The sequence below is a fragment of the Euprymna scolopes genome, chromosome 18 (assembly GCF_053919585.1).
Source record: "Euprymna scolopes isolate OS-2025 chromosome 18, ASM5391958v1, whole genome shotgun sequence".
In the NCBI taxonomy this organism is placed as follows: domain Eukaryota; kingdom Metazoa; phylum Mollusca; class Cephalopoda; order Sepiida; family Sepiolidae; genus Euprymna; species Euprymna scolopes.
In genome coordinates this window covers 127,207,872-127,227,542 of record NC_136499.1, presented here as the reverse complement: position 1 = coordinate 127,227,542, position 19,671 = coordinate 127,207,872, and the positions used below count along the sequence as shown (strand labels likewise).

General features: G+C 33.7%; 1 protein-coding gene across 1 annotated transcript in view; it reads left to right on the top strand.

Annotated features, from left to right (window-relative positions):
- The window catches only part of LOC145297815 (caspase-2-like), a 90,448-nt gene that overhangs the window by 5,360 nt on the left and 65,417 nt on the right, over nucleotides 1–19,671 (top strand). The gene's annotated exons all lie outside the window — the stretch shown is intronic.

Sequence of the window (19,671 nt, the reverse complement as noted above, 5' to 3'; positions counted from 1 at the left end):
CTTCAGTCTCTCCACATACTATGGCTTTTCGATGTTCTTCTTTCTAACCGTACTTTCAACGGATGGCACGTTTCACCTCTGTATAGTTTTCCACATATACATGGGATTTCATATACACAGTTCTTAGTCATGGGGGCTTGACTCTCGCAAGCTGTTTCCAAAGAGTTGAAATATTCCTGAATACTGTCCTGATGTCATATGGATTACGTGTTCGTTGAAGCTTTCCAGACAAGGCCTTCATATATGGTATGCAAACTGGGTGAGTTTCTGAGTGGTGTCCAAACACAAAAGGACATCACTCAGAAACTTTTTTTTTCTTTCTAAAGATTCTATACTACTTGTGTGTCAAACTAAACACTTTAAAATAAGTTAAAACTTCCAAAAAAATCTTATTCAGTTGGGTAAGAGAGAAATTTATCTCTCCTTTGTTTACATTTATTTTATATATTTGTTTTTATCTTTTTTTATTTTGTTGTCTTAACTGCAAAATGGCCAACATAGCAGACGATAAATTGTAGAAACAAATATTTGCCATTTTATTTGTAGATTTCTGAGTTGTATCAATTTCCGGATACAGAATATCTTTGAGAATTTTATTTTTAATCCGAGCAGCCATCAAGCGCTGCCAGGAGGCAAAGTGGGGTTCGGCCCTTTTTTTGCCTTTGTTAAGTAGAATGCCTATACTTCTTTGACCTGGTGCGACTGGCATCGTCATATCACCATCATTTCCAGCAGTCACCTCCTGTCAGGAGGGGGAGGGGAGAGGAATGCTTTTTTTTTTTTTTTTTCTTTTTTGTCCATTTTCCTCAGTTTGGACTTAGCCGTCATCGTCAGAAGACTCCTAGGCTTCATGAGCTCCGTCAAAAACCATTTTTGGATGTTAAACGTGACATTGACGTTACAAATTGATTCACAGTTAATTATGAAGCAGGCTGGGTTTTTTAGATATTTTTCGGTAAGAAACAGAAATTAAATTTGCCAGAAGAAGACGGACAGATTATCAGCACATGTGAGTAATGGAAGGAAAGAGATTGATAGTTAATTTTATTTGTTAGAAACTTTTTTTTAGGGTTCTGTTAAACGTTTTTTACAACCGGGTAATGCCAGGCAGCCTGTTAGTGTGTGTGTGTGTGTGTGTGTATATATATATATATATATATTACTCAGGTGATTGGAGGTGTGTGTGTGTGCAGGAAAAAAAGGGGTTGGTAGACAGGCAGGTTTGAAACCGTGACGCGAAGGTAGAAAACCTGAGGTCTTAACCGCTGCGCTATGGCGACAAAGGAAGTGAAAGACGTTTAAATTAAACGATTAAAAAGTTAGATGAGTTCACACTGGTGCGTAAATTTAATGAGGTCAAACATCACGCCATAACAAAATGACGCACTTCAATTTACGCTCCACAAGATGTTGGGGAAAAGCAGCTCCCGATAAGTCGATGAAAATAAATGTAGACGCAACGTGCGTTCGCAAATCGTAGATATTACAATCTAGGGAGTGTATAAAAAAGTTCTCAGACATAGTGACCCCCCCCCCAAAAAAAAAGCCTTTGCCGGATATACAAAGAAATTGCACACACACACACACATTTTTTGCTTTTATATTTTAGACTAGCGAGGGGTACCTGGCGTTGCCCGGGTATTTGGAGGTGTGTGTGGTTTTGGGTAAATCAAAACTCGGGGGGGGGGGTAAAATAAAAAAAAAATGTTTTGGTATGTAAGTATGAGGATCAAACCGGAACCCTTGAGGCAAAATTGTAAATTAAAGTGTGAAAAAAAAAACGTGCGACGTTAACCATTGCACCATCGCGACATACCAATGGAAACGCGTTTGAATTTATTTAATTACTTAGATTTGGCAGGTGCACGTTTTAATGACTTAATGAGGTCAACTGTTGACTGCGGAGTAGCATTTCATTTACTGCGGAACGCGGGGGTAGGGGGAAACCGGAAAATGCCGCCAGAATTAATTATAGGAAAAGGCTTAATCCACATGCGGCGAGCGAAAACTGTTGAATATTTATCTTCCCGAAGTCGAGCAAATTAAATAGACAGGCGAGCTTCATTGACAACTCTGAGATATTACGATTTACATGTGATATAAAAAGTTTTAAAAAGTTGTTAGGCGAGCGACCGCTTCTCTGAAAAAAGCCTTTTGTAGACACACAGAAAAAGCGAATACACACATACATTTTCGCTTTTATATATATAGATGCGAAGGTGGAAAGTTGTTTTGGTTTCAATTCTAGCTGATGGCACCCAAGGCATATGTTCAATGTAGAAGCGTCAAATAAACAAATACAATGTTTAGACGCGGTCACACCTGGAATATTCCAAAACCAAAACTTCACGTTGGCAGAGTTGTATTTCACTCTCCAGCTAGATCCACTAAACATGTCAAAATGCAGCGGGGCCCACTTCATCTCGGTCATTTAAAAAAAAAAAAAAAAAATTTTATTACGTTTTCACCACAAACAAGGCACAGTTCCACTTAGATGTAGGGGTCTACTATCAGGGACATAAGTTGTAGGGATACTATGTAAGAAGTTGAGCAGCAAGATGTTTGTTTACATTACATTTGTTCAAAGTGCTTGAGAGATGTTAAATAGAAATTAACAAAAAAACGTTTTATTAGTAAAAACATATGTTTGCATTTCACAGTTCCGTCTTTGTCAGAATGGAGATAAAAAAAATATGATATAAGTTTTAATAGTCACATGATAAACACAATGTCTAATGCAATCCATGGTGGAAGTGACAAACTCTGGAGAAAAACCAAGTTGGAAGAAAACAGAGATAATAATTTGTGGCCCGCTTTGCCCCGCGTTAACCTAACGTTAAAAAAAAACAAAAAAAAACTATAGATAATAAAATGTTTTTACGTTTTTTTAAATGAGGAACCGTTTTGAATTAAAATCACTTTAATATGACGCATGCAGGTTTGAAATATGACAATTTAAAAAAAAAAATATATATATATATATATATATATATATATATATATATATATATATATACAAGGTAGACACCATTTATCAAGGTCCGGACGCCACTCGAGGATAAAGGTTAATGAATGTATGGTGGTAGTTTAGTAATCGTTAAATAGAATTTGGATTATTTAAGGGAACAGCTCAACAAGAACTTGTTTACATCGGACTTAAAGGCTACCATATTGCAATTGGTTGGGAAGCAGTCCAGTTGAACAGTGTTCCACATGCGGGCAATTCTTAGAAAGAAACTTGGAATCTGCACTTAGATTTAGATACAACGAGTGGGGAAAATTATTGATAGCGGGTGTAGCATGTTGAGTATTGTTTTGTGAAAATCTGGCAAGTGAGGACCAAAGGTTGGAGTATAGATGAGCACTTGCTATGAATTATTAGATTTGAAACCGATGGTACCCATGACTTATCTCATTTAAACTTTCTGTATAATAATAAAATAATAAAATGTAAATAATACGCTCTTACTTTTGGAATTTTTTCCTTATCGTAAAGCACTCTGCAGGAATCCTTTTTTTCTAAAAAAATATAAGTATATATATATATATATATATATATATATATATATATACAATGTTTTTTGTGAAGTCTGACAAAATTATCTGATCGTTAACACGATTCAGTAATCGAAACCTGTGTAACTAAGCAGATAAAACGGTAATTATATATATATATATATATATATATATATATATATATTAGGCACCGCCAAAAATGGCCGAAAAATGAAGTTGTTGTTGTTTTTTAAAACGAAATTACATTTATTAAAATCCATGATTTCTGAGTAACTTTTTTTTTTCCAGAAAGATAAAACCCTGAATTTTATCATATAGAAAGCAGAATAATGTAAAACTTTTTCTACTATTTTTAATTAAATTTTAAATGTTAAAATTTCCCCAAAAGTTAACAATTGACATTTTTTGTCTTGCACAAAAAGCATATATAAATATTTAAAAAAAAAAAGAAGGTTTTTGAAAGAATTAAGTTGTTTATTTTTAGTCTAACTAAGATTTAGGGTGATTTTCTATGAATATATGCAAAAATATTATAATATAAGTAGCTGGATTTCAAATAATTCCACTTATTCATATAGGCAACCAGTTACTTCGCGTCCATCTAGAGTCCAGATCGACAATATTTAGGTTTGTGTTTAATAAAAAGCAAACTATGGAAGACCAAACAGGCCAAAAAAACCTTATTTTTCAGTAACGAAAATTTCAATGTATTATTAACGCTGAGGCTGGCCAGTACCAGATGGGTGACCATTTGTATGAGTTTGTTTTTTAATGTGTATGTGTGGGGGTTAGGCTCCCAAAAATGGGGGGGAGGTTAAAGCAGAATAAAAATTAAAATTGACCCAGTCTAGAAAGATTTCTCCTTCATTGAACGAGGGAGAACTGTAGGGTTTTTTTACTACATAAGCAACCCCGAGGCTGGCCAGTACCAGATGGGTGACCATTTTGATGAGTTTGGTTTTTAATGTGTATGTGTGTGGGGGGTCAGGCTCCCCAAAATGGGGTAGTGGAATTCAAAGCAGAATAAAAATTAAACTAAACTACATAAGCAACCCTGAGGCTAGCCAGTACCAGATGGGTGACCATTTTGATGAGTTTGCTTTTTAATGCGTACACTTGTGGGGAGCTCAGGCTCCCCAAAATGGGGGGGGATTTAAAACAGAATAAAAACTAAACTACATAAGCAACCCTGAGGCTGGCCAGTACCAGATGGGTGACCATTTTGATAAGTTTGGTTTTTAATGTGTATGTGTGGGGGTTAGGCTCCCAAAAATGGGGGGGGGGGGCAGAATAAAAATTAAAAATGAAATGCAATGAAAAGAGAAACATCTCATTTCTATGTGAGTGTTGACTAACATAAATTGTACTGATTCACGCTTGCACCGGTTTTGACAGTCATGAAGATCCAACAAAATTATTTCAGCGCGTATGGTCCACCGTAGTTGAAAGGCGGCAAACGTTATCAAATGGGATCGAAAAACTGATGATATTTTTTAACACAAAGGGCACAATATTTATCGATTTTTTTTTTTTTTTTTTGTATCGATTCTTCAAAGAATTCCCTGTTTAATAATGGTCATGCATTATTCGGCTCGCTAAAAAATAATTATTAATTTATTTATCAAAGATTTTAAAATGGCTTTTTTCGTATAAATATTTAAAAAAATTTTTTTTTTTTTTGCTTAGCTTAAATTAATTATTTTACTTAACATATTCACCGAATTTCACACTCCAAAAGTCAAAAGCGGAATAATTAAACACAATCAAAGTTCTGATATTCAGACGTCAAAATAAGGTATGTAAACAATTGTTTTTTTTATTGTTTTTTTTAATCTATAATCCTGTCCCTTACAACAACGGAATATGTTTTGTTTAGTTTCAGATGATTATTTTAAGCATATTTGTTCCCACTTCAAAACAAGGGGGGTTTGTAAGCAAAAAAATATATATATATAAATATCGTTTATGAAAAATAAGTACACTGTTATAAAGTTCATTCTTCTCTTAATAATCGCTGAAAATTTCGTATTGATCGGATAATTACCTGATTTTTGGTAGATTTTTAAAAAGACGGTCAATCAAAAAGTACTTACCTGCCCCCCCCCCCAGTTTTGGCGGTGCCTAATATATATATATATCCCACTCTGTCGTAAGACACCTGCACGGGCTTGGAGTCTATATTCGTAACACTCTCCTCCTGACTAAAGAAACAAAACTAGAATCAGACGACCAAGCCTTTATGTGCTTCAAACTAAACATGCAACACAATATTAGCTACTTATACTTTCTCTGTCGCTCTCCCTCGACTCAAGACTGTACCCTAATAAACAAAGTCTCTGATAGCATAGATCTAGCACTCTCCCTAGATACTAGTGCACAAGTACTTGTATTTGGTGACTTCAATGTCCACCACAGTAACTGGCCTGGATTCTCTATTTACACAGACACAGCTGGTAGCACAACACACCAAGCTGTAAGGAAATACAGATAGCTGCCATAAAGGGAACAGTGTCTATTCTTAAAAGAGCCCTCGGATATAAATTTAAATTATAATAGAATCAAGTGTTAGCCTCAGGAGGGAGCCCCTTGATCTATTCAAACTAACAAAAGTAAAATAAAAAAAAAAAAGATAGCTTCTCTATATCTCATTCCTTATCACAGACAGTTACATTTCCAACACGTTTCCCAGACCAGCAAGATCAACACACCTTATTTCTAGATCGATTTCTGACAACAGTTTCCGATGATTGTACAACAAATGATCACAACCCACTTGGGAATGCTGATCACGCTGTGATAATGGTAGAAATCACCCTAAATTCTCGACCCAAAACTGAAGAGCCACTGCTCAAAACAATGAGGTATTACAAAAAAGACTGATTGGGAAGCCATCAGGGAACTCATCAGAGATGCCCCATGGGGAAATATCTTTTCTCTTCCAGCTGAACAGTGCGCAAATGAGATCACTGAATGGTTCAAAACTGCAATTGAAGCACATGTTCCCATGCGGAAATTTTATAGCAAGCCCCACTCTCCCCAATGGTTTACTTCTACTTGTGCAGCTGCCATTACCATCAGCCTGGAAAATCTCATCAGTATGCCCTGTATTTAAGAATTCAGGTGATCCCTCATCTCCCTCTCAGTACAGGCCAATAAGTCTCCTGTGCGTCATGTGTAAGTTGCTGGAATCTGTGTTAAATAGAGAAGTAATCAACCATGTCAGCAAAAATAACCTTAGTGACATGCAATATGGTTTCCGTTCTGCTAGATCTACAGCAGATGTGCTTACAGTTCTGTCTCATAGGGTTAGCGAATCTCTCGATGGAGGCTTCCTTTCTAGGGCAATTGCTCTTGACATAGCAAAAGCCTTTGTGGCATAAAGGTTTACTTCACATGATCTCCAGCTACGGTATAACTGGAAATGTCTTCTCAATTATTAAATCATCTCTCTCTGATAGGTTCATAAGAGTAGTGTTTGATGGGCAGAAATCAGAAGCTCACAGTATTAATGCTGTAGTCCTTCAGGGGTCCATCCTGGGCCCAACTCTCTTCCTATTCTACATCAATGATCTTCCAAATCACATCCTTAGATCATTCATAGATATTTATGCTGATGACACTACCATCTATGGTAGCACATCAAAGATCATAAACAATCAAGTTTTCTCTGATCTCTCTCCTCTGATTTTGAGCACGTGGTACAGTGGGGAAAGAGGTGGCTTGTTACTTTTAATGCATCTAAAACCAAGCTTTTATCTTTACATCATCAACGCTCTGATCCCGATCTGGCATCAATTGAAATTCTTTTTCATATAATTTTAAATGTTCCACAAAAGCAAAAGATTTGTACATCATGTGAAAAGGCAGTTTGATATGTAAAGGCACATTCAACAGCTGTCGATTATGTTACCGCGCACGCGCGCGTAGTGTAACTGGAAGCTGTAAAATGGCGGAAAGTAGTTTGTGGGTGCAGGGGTTAATACCATGCAAACGGTAAATTTGTCCCCGGGTTTGATTATCAGATACGTTGTCAGTGACCTCAATTACCTCTAAAAAAACAAATTAGAGTGGTCGATGTTCCGTTGTAACGTATCTCTATATTTACCGCGAATTTAGCCGTAATCGCCGAAATAAAATAGAATCTCATTTTTTTTTATCTTCTGCAGAACTCGTGTTCTTTAAGGCTAGAAATATTACTAATTTTACATTTTCTCATATCTTTTTTTTTTTTTTTCTGAAAGATAATAAAAACCACGTAACGATTATTCATTTTTGTATTTTTTTTTGTATTAGTCAATAAAAAAAATATATGCAATAATTAAAATTTAAGGTGGATGAGTAAAAATGAGACACACCCCTCTCTCTCTCTCTCTCTCTCTCTCTCTCTCTCTCTCTCTATCTATCTATCTAACCCTAACCCCTCTCTCTTAATCTCTCTCTGTCACTCTCTCTCTCTTTTAAAAGTGGTTAATAATCTGGAGGAGGAGGGGGCTGATAGCACAGTGTTATAAATGCCCAAAACCATGGCAGTGTTTTATATTTATATTTTTTATATTAATTACATTTTTTTTTTAAACTAATAATTCGTAATATTCGTGATTTGACGGTGTAAAATACTGATGTGATCCTTCTAGAGTTGTCGAACTTTGACGTGACTTAACTGCCAAAACTATTAAATAAGATTCTGTAACCACGTTTCTACCTTTTTTTTTTTTTTGTGGCGGTGGGGGCTTCTACACTATTGGAACGACAATCGCAATATTGAATTTCACATGAAAACAATGGTATTCCTCGTATTTTTTAGATGATTATACCCAAAAATTGCGAAAATCGACAAGGTAGAAAATTATTTATTAAAGAAAAAAAAAAATAGAATTTGAACACTATCGTCAGACACAGGAGAGTTCAAAAGGGAAGTAATTTTCCGTTTCGATTTAAACAAGATGGACGCAATTTTTTCCTGCTAACACGATTAAATTTTTTTTTTAATAATTCATTAATATTCAGGTAATTTCGATTGTATAATTTGGAAGCTAACATTGTAATTTATTAGAATTGACAAAAAAACAAAAAAAAACAGTAGAAACCATTGTTTTTTATATAAAAACTCCATTCATCGACTACAAAATTTCGTCCCAATAGTGTAGAAGCGCCCCCCTTTTTTGTACTACTACAGTTTATCACCGAAAATTGAGACGCCATTTTTTTCGGGCACCTGTCGTCAGAATCAGAAAGAAATCAGTATTTTAAACTATGACCGAAGCATGAAATAACAAAACAATTAAACTAGATAACAATTACTTCCGGAAATAACTAATTACTATGTTACCTCAGCGTAGTAGGTTATCCTGACGCTCCGCACTTCTTTATTTATCTTGGAAGTGACGTCACACAAATCTTATAATACTGATGGCTACAATTGTAAAAATAATTTGTTTTATTTTTCTTTCATTTTGAGCTCCTTTTTTCTCCCGTTTGTTTTTGTTTTCTACAATTAATAAACCAGTTTACAAGTAAAAAATAATTTGTTTTACTTGTATAGTTTTTTAACAGGTACTTATGCAGTTTAATAACCGTTTTAACATAAGTAACGTGCCGACATTAACCAAGCAGAAGAACTGTTTATTATTTTACACCGCTTTTCCCACCAAATGTAAACAGGTAATTTTAAAGAATTTTCCGATGGTAGAAAGGACTCCCCCCTCCCCCCCCCCCCGAAAAAATCGTGGCCACAAAGTGGGTGATCATTTTACGTTAAATTATTATAGAAACGTGATCCCCCATTTTTTAAAACTAACATTTCTTCATATCTTGGAAACTATTCGTTTGCCGTAATTTTAAACGTTATTTTCGTTTTCAGCGACCCCGAAAACCTTTAAGAGTGGTAATTTTAAAGGAATTTTCGAGGGTGGAGTAATTCTTCATATTTACCTTTTTTTAAATTGAATTGTTAGGTGAAAGTACAGAATAGTTACAATACACCCTCCCTTCTCCATGTTAAATAATAGGTTTCTTAATAATAGCGTTAAAAAATAGCTCGGGTCGTAAAGTGCAGGACTACCTATAAAAGGTAACGCCGGATCGGAAAAAGAGCTCAAAATGAAAATAAAATAAATTCTCCGCTCAAAATAAGAAATGGGAGAAGAAAAAAAAAGTTAAACGGGAGAAAAAAGGAGCTCAAAATGAAAGAAAAATAAAACAAATTATTTTTACAATTGTAGCCATCCATCCGTATTATAAGATTTGTGTGACGTCACTTCCAAGGTAAATAAAGAAGTGCGGAGCGTCAGGATAACCGCGTAGGGTTATCCTAACGCTCCGCATATATAAACACCCTCAACCTGAGGTTGAGTCAACAACTTTACCATGTTAACAACGGCTTTCGAGATTGGAGGTGTTTATTCCGAAAACCGTTCTTAACATGAGGAGGTTGGGGGGTGTTTGTACTACGCTGGTGCATTTCGGTCATAATTTAAAATAATGATTTTTTTCATCTGATTTTGACGACAGGTGCCCGAAAAAAATGGCGTCCCATTTTCGACGATAAACTGTAATAATACCTTTTTTTATAATTCGTTTTAGCTTATATTATCATTTTGATTATAAAAAAAAAATAAAAATGATAAAGTTACGAATACGTGAGAAACACACACGCGCGTGGTTTTGAATATGAATATTATATAGGCATTTAATTACTTAGGTAAAACTTGCAAAGAACGCTCTGTTTTACGGTTGTTTAAAAAATGGAACGGAAATTTAAATTTCGTTCCGTTCACATTCGACATGTCAACTTTTTTTTAGGTTTTCGGGTATACTGACAAGGTTGAGGGTGTCTATTCCGACAACCGTTTTTAACATGGGTAGGTTTGGAGTGTTTATTCGTTGTAAGCATACTTGAAAACCTATTTAAAAGACGATATTTCCAATGTGAACGGTTTTACTTACGTAAAAAGAAAAGTATACCAAATTGACTTTTTTTTTTTTTTTTTTTCGTTTTAAAAATTTTCGTTTTTGTAAATAGAATTTTAGTAAATGTTATTTTATGCTAAAATAGAACACCGATAGGTGTGTCAGAAATTTCGTGAAAATAGTGAATAATTCCACCCCATCTTTCCAAGCTTATAACTCCTCAAAAAATGTAATTCAAGCCCTAATTTTTTTTTTCAATTAAAGAAGCAAGGACCAAGGTTTCATTAAAAAAAAAAAAAACGTGTTTTTTTTTTTTTTTTTTTTTTTTTTTAACGTTTTAAACTTCGGACTTTACAGGTAAATTTCTAAAAAAAACAGTTCTTTTTTTTTTGTTTGTTTTAAATTTGAATATATTATTTATTGACCTTTTCTCTTCAATTTGTGATATATAAAACTTTGGTACATAAATTAATTATTTACTTTTTGATAGACATTTCAAAATGGGAGGCGTGAATTATTCGACCCCTTGTCTTTCCAAGCTTATAACTCCTCGAAAAATGTAATTCAAGCCCTAATTTTTTTTTCAATTAAAGGAGCATGGACCAAGGTTCCATTTTAAAAAAAAAAAAAGTTTTAAACTTCAAACTTTACAGGTAAAATTCTAAAAAAACGCTACATTTTTTTTGTTTGTTTTGAATTTGAATATATTATTTATTGACCTTTTCTCTTCAATTTGTGAGTAAATTAATTATTTGCTTTTCGGTGAGTAAATTATTTATTTTTTAATAGAAACTTGAAAATGGGGGGGTCGTGAATTTAAATAAAACGTTTGTCTAAAATATTCGGTTTATTGGAAAGAACATAAAATTTCACATTGACCCTGAAAATATCGTAAAAATAGAATCAATAGAAAAATTTTGATAGATTTTTAAAGTTTAAAAATTGAAAAATATTGAGTTCGTAAAATTCATTACTGTTTTTTAAAAAAAAATATTTCTATTACTTTTAAAATAACTTTAATAGTTTATTTTGGAAAAAGAAAATAAATAACCCACTTTTAACAGAGAAATTACGAGATTTTTATATTTTATTCGCAGTTTCGTGTTAGGGGTGTCAAAAATTCCTACAAAAATTCTGATACACCTAGAACATCGACCATTCTAATTTGTTTTTTTTTAGGGGTATTCGAGGTTGCTGACAACAAATCTGATAATCAAACCCACCGCAAATTTACCGTTTGCGTGGTATGAACCCCTAGACCTTGGGACTATTGTTTTTCGTTCTTTTTTGTTTTTTAGAGAGAGGGTTATTCAATTACAGAACTTGTGTAGTTTAACAGGTGCTTCTGCAGTTTAATTAACCGTTTTTTTTTTTGTTGTTGTTTTTTTTTTTTTTCATAATTAACGCGCCGAAATTTACCGAGTTGCATACCGTTTAAAATTTCACTAAAATTCTGTTTATATTGGGGAGAGGGGGGCTGGGGTGGTGCTGCCTGGGGCGCGAAACGAAAAACAATGTTTGGTGCTTATGTTTTTGTAAACTGTTCGTGAAAAAAATTTTTAGATCAATTAAAAGGCATTAAAAACTATGCAAGACAAAAAAAAAATTAAACACTTTAAAAAAAAAAAAACTTTTATTTCAAATGGCCGCTTAGAGATTTCTACGTGATATGATAAGACACCCTCCCCCCACTACGCTCGTTCGCACGCGAACGTATTATATAAGAAAAATGCTACCGAAGGCGGTGAAATGGCACAAATTAGTCCCAAGGTCCAGGGGTTAATACCATGCAAACGGTAAATTTGCGGCGGATTTGATTATCAGATTCGTTGTCAGCGATCCCGAAAAAACAATTTAGAGTGGTCGGTGTTCTGTTGTAGCGATTTACCAAAATTTGTTAAAAATCGTTTTCATATATAAAAAGTACGATTATTGAATGTTATTCTTTCGATTATTTTTGATTTTTGGAAGACAGGTTAAAAAAAAACAAAAAAATTAAAACGGAATAAAATTTCCGTTCCATTTTTATAACAACCGTAAAGCAGAGCATTCTCCTCAAGTTTTACCAATATAAAGAGTTAGAAGAAATCACAAAAATAATCGAATAGGATTTTGAGTACTACAGTTTTAGAATCGAACAACAAAACCGATATTTTGCCGACGACGAAATGCGTAAACAATCGGAAAAAGCCGAATCAAGGTGAATCGGCGTCAATATTAAAACGAGATTGATTTTTTAAAATAATTACTTTTTATTTTTTTTAACATAGGCCACTCGAGGATAAGGATTGTTGCGTTTACAGTAGTCAATGGGATAATATCGTAGTAATCGTTAGTAGTGGAAATTTTGTAAATTGGATTACTTGAGGGGATGGTTCGTCAAGAATTTGTTTTCATTGGACTTGAAGACTACCAAATTGTAGTCAGTTGGAAAACATTATTTCAATTTATTTATTTTTGGACGAAGAAAATCACTGAATGTTCAAAAATATTTTACTCGAAAGTATTTTTTTTTTTAAATTTTTTACAGTTTCATTTATTTATTTATAATTCAACCTAATTAAAAAGTAATAATAATAAAACTACAGGAAAACCAGCGTTTCTGAATAAGAACGAAAATTGAAAACGCAATGTTATCTACCTGTCATGTCGCGATTAGTTAAATATTAATGCATTACATAAAATATTTATTTAAAATTTAATTTTAAAATATAAGCGCTTATGTCACCAGGAACTCTGATCTAAGGGAGATAACCAGCAATGACATAGCAAAAATAAGCCCCCCCCCCCCCCAAGTATAATTTAGGATGCTGAAATAATCAGTAGAACAATGAAAAAAAAAATGATTACACGAAAAGGAAACAAGTTAGCGATCAAACTATACCTAAATGAGAGTTGTCCCAGAAATTGCCGAAGCAGTATATAAAAAGTGCTAAAGCAGAGAGTGATCCGTGCTATTTTTTAAATCGTATTTCCAAGTTTAATTAAAGTTTTATGTTTTTTTTAATCAATTGTAAGGTTAAAGTACAGAATAGATACAAAACACCCTCCCCTCCTCATGTTAAGAATGGCTTTTTAAATAATAACGTTATTATTCTTTCCAGCTGAGCTGACTACAATATGGTTGTCTTAAGTCCCTGATGAGCCGTTCCAAATTTACCGAATCTCCATTACTAACGATTACTATATTGTCCAATTTCTACTGTACACTCTTTAACCCTTATCCTCGAGTGGTCGCTTGGCCTTGATAAGTGGTGATGCTTATGCAAAAAAAAAAAAGAACATTTTTTTTATTTCAGCACGGATCTCTCTCTCTCTCTCTCTCTCTCTCTCTCTCTCTCTCTCTCTCTCTCTCTCTCTCTCTCTCTCTCTCTGCATGATGACCAAAAAATATATATATACGAATATTATACCTGCAAGCGCCGGGTGAAGTTAGTCCTGGAAATTTCAAAAAGAAACCGAGTTAAGCAACGAACTTAAAATAAAACAATGTTAAGTAACAAAATAAACTTATTAATTAACGTACACAAAATAAACAACCTATTACAATGAAACAATGTTAATTAATCAACAACAAAAATTAATTCAATTTGTTAATGAAAATAAAAAATCATATCACATGTTGCCCCCTGATGGCAATAATTATACGGGGGAATATTTTCTCTTTTCCGCCAAAGAAACTCCATGAGATCAATGTGGAACAATTTTCGGATGTGACTTTTGGGCACGAGACCAAAAACCTTCATTTAAAAATCAGAAATTTGTTTTTCTTTATTTTAGTAAATCGTAAAAACTAATGAGAAGCATATAAGTTTCAATGTTTAATACAGGTACTCGGGTAGAGAAAGGACCGTGCATTTTATTATTATTATTATTATTATTATTATTATTATTATTATTATTATTATTATTATTATTATTGTATTCGATTTTTACGGTATCTTTTGTTTATTAAATTGTTAGGTGAAAGTACAGAATAGTTTTTTTTTTTAATTAAAAACCTCCTCATGTTAAAAATGGATTTCAAAATAACGTTATCGTTTCAGCACGATCTTTTATCTGCAAGAATACCATTTTTTTTAATGTAAATAAACATCTTTTTTGTTTGTCTAAATAATTCTACTTAATTTATAATGCTTGACTTTAGACTTTAGTCATAGCCAGATTGACAGTTTAAATACTTCAAAATCTCCTTCAAAAAAGATTTAATCATCCTGAGGCTGACTGATTAAAACAAATTTCTTATTTTTTAATTTTTTATTTTCGTTAACAAGTTTATTTAATTTTTGTTGATTAATTAACATCGTTTCGTTGTAACAGGTTGTTTATTTTGTTTTGTGTACGTTAATTAATAAGCGTCCCAAATTATACCTTGGAAAATATGCTTAGTTTTATGTCTATGTTGATTATCTCCCTTAGATCTGATTTTTTTGTTGATATAAGCGGCAAAATAGTCTTGTTTTTATTCTTTGCTGGTTATTGGCATTTAAAGGGAGATAACTCTTTGAACTAGTATTTTCCTATTTTATTTAATATTAGTTCTAATGTCGGGTTTCTCAAATTGGTATTTCTATACAATAACACCGTCACACACATACACATACAAGAAAATCATTTTCTAAATGTTCCATATTTTAGCATGGGAATTCCACTAACAAATAATTTTATTTAATAATAATAATAATAATAAAAAATTTGACTAAACAGATAATACCACCACGGTGTCTCTATTTAATTGCCTCTTCATGAGGGCAGAATTAAAGATAACATCGATTTTTTAAAATAGAGCTCTCCAATAAAGGCCACTCTGTAATGGGATAATAATTAAGATTGCCTCGGTTCAGAAGGAACTTTAAATGAGGAACTCCACTAAATAAAGACAAAAAAGTTTTAGTAGCAGAACAGATATTACACTTTGCTCTTGACCAAAAAAAGTTGAACTAATTTGTATCATTTGGATTAGTCAGACTAATAGTTTCATTTTTTTGTATTCACACAACGTTTCGGCCGATGTAACCTCCGATCTTTATCATATGCATATTCTTTTTTTAGCTGGGAATCTTTGTCGCTTGAGAATTTGTACAGAATTTTGTACTTCATTTTTATTATTATTCACCCCAAAACAAAGTATATTACCACTTGAACATAAGGGGCTACTATTTGGTACCATGTCTACAGGAGTACCATGTAGGGAGTTGTCTGCTCATATTGCATTTAAACTTCTGCATGTTAGTACGGTCATGGAATTCCAAAATTTAGCAGTTTGAGGAAAGAAAGCTTACCGGCATCTAACAACCTTTACAGTGAAGTTTTTATTGAATTTATGGGGGTAGATTGTTCTTATCCCATCAGTCAGGACTGGGTAGAATTGGGTTAATTTTATATTATATTTAGTTATTATTACCTATAGTAAGGATTAGACCTTCATGGATCCATGGTGATATGGTTAAATTGAATCTTCTGAAGGTTGAATGCTTTATGGACAATCTATCTATCTATCATATATATATATATATATATATATATATATATATAAAGTGAAATTGTCTGTGTGTGTACATTTCCCTACGAAACTACTCTGTCAATTTTCAGTCTACAGACTCGACATTTGACATAAGGGGTATTGAGATTTGGGAAAATTCAACAATTTGATCTTTGAACATTCTATGAAACTCCTCCACCAATTTTGGGTCCAAGCACTTGAAATTTTAGATGTAGGTTACTTGGGCATGGATCAAACTTTAATTTGATTTGAGCCCAAAACAATAAATGTTAAGGGGTCCAAATTGGGGTCAAAGTTTTAAAAACTTTGACCTCTGTGGTCTCTAGCAAACTATTCAGCCAATTTTGGGTCTAAACATTTGAAATTTTACATGAAGAGTTTTCAGACATGCAGTAAACGTTTTAATCAGTTTTTTTGGCGAACATTTGGCTGCCAAGATCTCAAAGTTGAAAGAGTTGACCTTTACAAACTCTACCAAACTCCTCTGTCAATTTTGGGTTAAAATACTTTAAATTTTAGATATAGGTTACTTGGACATAGTCAAATTTTTTAATATATATATATATATATATATATATGCACATAAAGTTATGAACAGTACATAGGGCCAAAGCAAAGCTGGGCTGAACTGCTCGTAATATTATATATATATATATAAGAAGAAAAAAAATTTTTTCACCTGCACTTGAAGCATTGCATATCAATTGAAAACTGGAAAAAATTACATATATAAATGGATACGTTGGGAAACTAAAAACAACACTTTTTTTTTTTTTTTTTTTAAAATAAATTTATTTGTTTGTTTCAGATATATTTTGATGATATACATCCCTATCAATGAAGAGTCTGTTCTTCTTTCTTTTCTTTTTCTGCGTGGTGGAATTCTGCAAGCGAGAATGTGTCAGTCCGCGGGTCTTGGTGACGGTTAGATTTGTGAAAATAAAAATATTAAAAAAAACAGTCATCAGCAGGAGTGTTGTGTTAGCTGCACAAATTGAAATAATAAGAATTTTTTTTTTCTTTACCTGCACTTGAAACGTTGCATATTTCTTGAAAATTAGAAAAATTATATAAATGTGGTAAAAGAAAAAAAAAACAAAACAGACTCTTCATTGATGAGGATGTATAACATTGAAATATATCTGATAAAAAAAAAATCATTGTTTTTAGCCTTCCAAACGTTTCCATTTATATACATAATTTTTCCGATATATATATATCTTGCCAGTACTTCACAAACAAAGATTCTATGAAGTGGTTTTACCATGTCGACTGCAGGCACGCTTGTGGCTGACGAGCCCGATACGAGACAAGCAGGTTCATCAACAGCGGCTGCAGTTAAAAATCACGTCAGGTGTGGCTGCTGAGGCTTCCCGAATCTTTCTCCTACAGCGCTTCTCCCTCAGATTCTCTGTGCGGTAGATCTCAACCCGGTGGACAGTACGTCGCCAGGTAACACGGTCAGCAGCGAGAGTAGACCACTGGAGGAGGTCAATGTGGCAGTCACCGAGGGACTTCTTCAGAGAGTCTTTATATCTTTTCTCTGCATGACGGCCATTAGAGAATTCACCATATAGGACTAATATATATATATATATATATATATATATATATATATAAATGATAGATGAGGAATGAGAGTTATATATACTTTATTATATCAGCAGAACAATAAAGAAAAGTTAAGGGAAAATTAAGAAAAAAAACACTTTAAGCCATGGCATTTCAAAGCTAAATTCTTATCAGAGGAGAAGGGTCAGAATTATACAAAAATGAAAATACAAACTGACTTAATGACATTTAAATGAAATGAGAATAAAGGAATAGGATAAAATGGTAAAAAGTAATTAAAAGTAGGTACAACATATAAGGGTAAATGTTTGTCGGTGTGCAAAACGGTCTCTACCAAACTCCTCTGTCAATTTTTAGAGTACGGAATTGATATATAAGGGATTTGAACCTGCAAAACAAATTCAATTTTGTCTTTATTTATTTTTGGTGAAAATAGTTGTTAAGGTGTCAAAATTGAACACAAATTAGAACTTGGCAGGCATAAGTCGACTTAAAGTGCTTCTCTACATATGCACAAATATACGTTTATAAGTTAAATGTTCTAAAATTGCTTCTGTGGTACCAGTTTTCAAGAATTCTGGCAAAAGAACTGACTCATAAAATTATCACCCCATTAGCCTCCTCTCGCTTTTCGCCAAAATATTTGAGTCCATAATTAATCAAGCTCTAGTCCATCACCTTACAGCTGCTAAACTTCTGACCAACAATCAATATGAATTTAGGCAAACCCATTCCACAGCAGATATCCTAATTGTAATCTCTGAACATATATACCGTTCACTGGGCATAGCAGGGGAGGGTAGAGCATTAGCTCTAGATATATCTAAGGCTTTTAACAGGTATGGTCTTTAAGGAAAATTAGATCATATGGAATCACTGGAAGAATTCATAATGTAATTAAATCCTTCTTAAGTAAGAGAATAATCCAGGTTGTCCTTGACGGTCGTACACCTAAACAATATGATATAAATGCGGGAGTACCTCAGGGGTCTATCTTAGGACCTTTATTATTCCTGATATTCATAAATACCTCCCTGATAAAATTGTTTCTGAGATGGGTATATTTGCTGATGACACCACTCTCTATAACAAGCACGAGGGGAAAACAAATGAACACATATCTAAGGAAATGGCAGAAACACTAGAGGAAGACCTCCAATCTGTAGTGGAATGGGGACAAAAATGGATGGTCACAATAAATGCTGCCAAGACTAAACTTGTTTCCTTCAATAATTACAAGAAACCTTCTCAACCACCAATAGCAATGACCAAAAACACATTACCTGAAAGTACTTCCTTTAAACTCTTTGGCCTAATGTTTACAGGGAACATGAATTGGAACAGATACATTGAGAGCATTGCCAAGGCTGCTGCAAAGAAGGTGGGCTCTCTTTACCATGCTAGAAAGCTACTAACGCCCAAAAGTATCCTGTGCCTTTATAAGGCCACCATTCGCCCATGTATGGAGTATTGTTGTCACATTTGGACGGGTGCATCTGCTAACTATCTCTCACTCCTGGACAGGGTTCAAAAGATTTGCCAACCTGATAGGTCCTGAACTATCATCTAAGCTTCAGTCTCTGTCCCATCAACAAAATGTTGCATCCCTCTGCCTGTTCTACAAGTACTTTAATGGTGAATGCTCCAACGAACTACAAGTCCTTGTACCCCCTCGACATGAATCCCCCTGACAAACCTGACAAGCAGCCAAATCCCACCCCTTCACAGTAGAGATCCCTAAATGTAAGAAAGCCTTATGCTTCAATAGTTTCTTCCCCCAGAACTGCTAGATTTTGGAACTCCATTCGGGGATTCTGCTTTCCCAACTGTACTGACATGCAGAAGTTCAAGTGTAATGTGAACAGACATCTTGCTGCTCAACTCCCTTTATAATATCTCTGCAACTTATGTCCCCGATAGTAGCCCCCTACTTCAAAGTGACACTGTGCCTTGTTTGGGGTAAAAAAAAAAAATGTTTTAGTTTCACTTCTAGATGATGGCATTCAAGTCATATATTTTAACTTCTAAACACCATTATATATTGGGTACAGAATCTGAATGAATTAAAATAACCTATTTAAGCATATTTTATGACCAAGTCACGTCAGGGGAGCCACAACTATATATTAGGTACAATATAATAATCAATGGCGAATTGGGTTAATAAAAAT